Consider the following 3586-nt stretch of genomic DNA (forward strand, 5'->3'; position numbering starts at 1 on the left):
CTTCCCTTGAGCTCAGCACCGGATAGCAGCACAGGGTAAATGCAGTCTAGTGTCTCTGCATTTTGCTTGCCCTTGTATTCCCATAGCCCAGTGAGAGGTGGAATGTAGAACCACATAGGACCAGAGCTTGCGGCTGGATTAATGAAATGGTCTAGAACTTACTAGTGTCTGAGAAATTGATTCTCAATGCAAGATCACTAGAGGACCGTTACTATGACATCACATCGAGTCTCCTTATTAGATCATTCAACAGACACCAAGGATGACAAGTGTAGGTGGGAGCTACAGCCACATGAAAGACCAAAGCTGAGAAGCAGGTACAATTATATGTCAAACAAACAAACCTCTCTAGCCACAGGAGAAACAAGCCGTATATCATTATTCACTTAGTGGTATTGTCTGAGGTTTCAACCTTACGAATATAACACTTTGATGCATTCTTAACTATTAGGATAAACCATTGGATATTTACATTCTCAAATATCAGTTATTTTACATGTTCAACACATTATTTTGGTGAAAATAGAACACAGTTGATTCAAAATCTGCCAGCAAACAAGAAAGAAGCAAGAAGTGGAAGGCTTTATAAGTACACGATAATGGAAGATTATTATGAACATTTTACTGACGTCTGAAGTTTACCAAACACAGTCTCCATTGCCTAAGAGAAGTTGGAGATGGAGCTTTGGGAGAGACTCAAGGCAGAAGCAATGGAAAGGGAACAGAGCCAGTGATGATCTATAAACAGAAGTCAAAAGAGCAAGTTAAACACAAAGCCGCATGCCTAAGAGGTTAGATGCTCCAAGAACCAGTGGAATTAGAGAACATCATGTGAATAGACTCTCAGCTGACCCAAGGCGATGTCTGTGACACCAATTCCAAGAAGGAAAAACTTGAAATCTTCTGAATGTGAGCCATTGAACACTGTCTTAGAAGTAGCAACCCAGATATCTACACACATGTCCATGCTTCAAGCCTGAAGTGGATTTACCCACGTGAAGTCACAGGAAAGGGTTTCCTTTGGTCAGATGTGTCTGGGGACTAAATCAGTCATTTTTCACTTGCACACACATTCACACATGTACACATAAACACATACAGCCACACATTCACACACACACACACACACACACACACACACACAGTGTTGCACACTTTACCTACAAGTGAAGGACAATTGGCCTGCTGGTTGGCGGGTTGGAGGACACAGGATGATCATGTGCTTTGACACCTTTCCTTGTCTGAGATGGGATTCCATTCACATCCTACTGACCATGTGCTGTTAAATCTGCTCAGTCACCTCAGGATAAAAGGATACTTTGGATATGTGTGCAAATGATTTTTTTTAAAATTGGGCAGTGTTTTATTTTCCTTTACAACTTAATAAATACTTCTTGATGACTGTACGTGGGGTAAGCCTGCCTGATAGTTCAGAAAGATCACAGCGATGGTGTTTCACTGACTGTGTAGTCTTCGGTCGTGAGTGGAATGACTTGTATGATGTCACTGTCAAATCAGCAAGACTGCATTTATGCACCCATTATTTTCAGGATTGTTGGTAACTTGGGCATACTTTCCCCAAATAACCTTGTCTCCTGTGTCACAAGGCCCAACTCGCTCACATTCACTTCAATAACTGTACCCTCGGTGATCTCACCCAGGGTTATATATAATGGGGATGATGGATTCTTTTTCACACAGAGTATAGACAGGGACTACTCTCTGTGGAGTCTTCTTGTCATCCTTTTGTTTGGTGTTTCTCTTTTCATGCACCTTAATAGTCTTTTTCAGTTGTATTTCTAGGCATGGTGTTTGTTTATGGTAGAGCTTAGCCTTCAGGCAAATCATTTTTTTTTCTTTTTGCCTTCTTTGAACATTCATGGGCCTCCCAACCTTCTTTCTTTCTCCTTTTCTCATGGTAGTCCAAACAATATCCATATCGTTTGCGGTGCAATTCAATATATTCGTTTTGTGACATGATGACAGCCGTGGAGCAGCCATCTGTGACCTCCCGGGTTCTAAAAACCTCTTAATTTCTGGGTGTTCTGTTGAGCCTGGTTTGCTCAGGCCGGAACCGCAAATGATTTTTTAAAAATTTGTTGTATCCAGCTTCCTGAAAATGAGAGAAGACAAGACATGCATTCTCTGCACGGATAGGGCAGGTGCTCACGGGCAACTCCCGTGTTTTCTGATTCCTACAATGAATGCAAGTGAAGAGAGAGACCGCTGCAAACCAGAAAATGCACCTGAGGCATAGTTCCTCTTAATACACATTCACTGCATCTGAAGAAGCCTAATACCAGGAGTCCTCTTTTGAAAAAAAAATGGATGAAACACACGCCTTCCCAATGAGGTTTATTCAGCCTCATTGAAATTTCCATGAAGTACTTCCTCCTCCCCTTCCATGTCTTCCTTTCAAATAGCAGTTACTCCTACAGAGAGGAGGCATGGTTCTCTTGCAGTAGCATTTATGTAACTCTGAGTCGATTGTAGGTTGTAGAATGATGGTCTCTTTTACCTCTCAAATATGTTGATTCCTCTTTCTTGTGGCTAATACTGAAGCACCAAGAGGCTAGGCTCTGGCCCCGATGCGACAGAATAAAGCTGCTATTTTTGTGAGCCCCATCGTAGCCGCAATGTTGCCCAATATGGTGGCTATGATAACTGTGATCTGGTTTTCAGTCAGTTACCTAACCATTTCAAACTTTTCATTTAAAGTGTTAGGAGCCTCTAGCATTTTATTAACAAACATATATGTTGTGGTATATGTTGTTAACATGTTATATGTTATTAACAAAATTATAAGTTTTGTAAATGTAAAAAGGAGGAGGAAGAGGAAGAAGAGAAAAAAGAAGAAGAGGAAGAGGAGGAGGAGGAAGAGGAAGAAGCTGTTGTTGAAACACTATGGCACTTTCTGACAAAGAATTCCACAGAATTCTTGTACATTGAGGTCACAATGGTGATTGAATGTAAACTCTGTAGCTAATGCTACCACAAGAATAAGAACATATGGTAGCGGCCCCACCTGGAAGGAGTGTGAATTCAAAATCTTGTGTCCTCAGTTGTGTCCGTTTGTCTTTAGAGAAACTCTAAGTCCTATGGGAAGGAGGTCCAAGCCTTTCTGCATGGTCTGAACTGGGGAGGGAGAAGGTTCCAAGAACAGACAAGAGAACATGCCAGCCAGCACCTGAAAGCTGTAGGAATCGAGGTACACAGGTGCTACTGTGAGATACTGTGACCTTGGCTTTATCAACACTTCACACTAAGCAGACTTCAGTCAGTGCCACACAGCTCATGCTGTTTTTAAGTTCCTGTTTCTGAAGTTCTTTGAGAAAACAGAGACAAAGAACTTGCCTACAGGCATGACCACCCAGAAGGCCAGGCCTGCAAATCTCTGTACCACCACCACACTCTTAAAAACTGTGTTTAGGTTTTACAGCTTTTTGCTAGATTTTGTTATGTGAGCATCATATACCAAAAGGTTTTAATTAAGGATTTTTAAATGTTGAGTGAAATGTTCACTAGCCTGATCTGTAACATACACACACACACAATTAAACTTGTCAGATAATTTATTTTCTCTAAA

The sequence above is a fragment of the Arvicanthis niloticus genome, chromosome 11 (assembly GCF_011762505.2).
Source record: "Arvicanthis niloticus isolate mArvNil1 chromosome 11, mArvNil1.pat.X, whole genome shotgun sequence".
NCBI classification, from domain to species: domain Eukaryota; kingdom Metazoa; phylum Chordata; class Mammalia; order Rodentia; family Muridae; genus Arvicanthis; species Arvicanthis niloticus.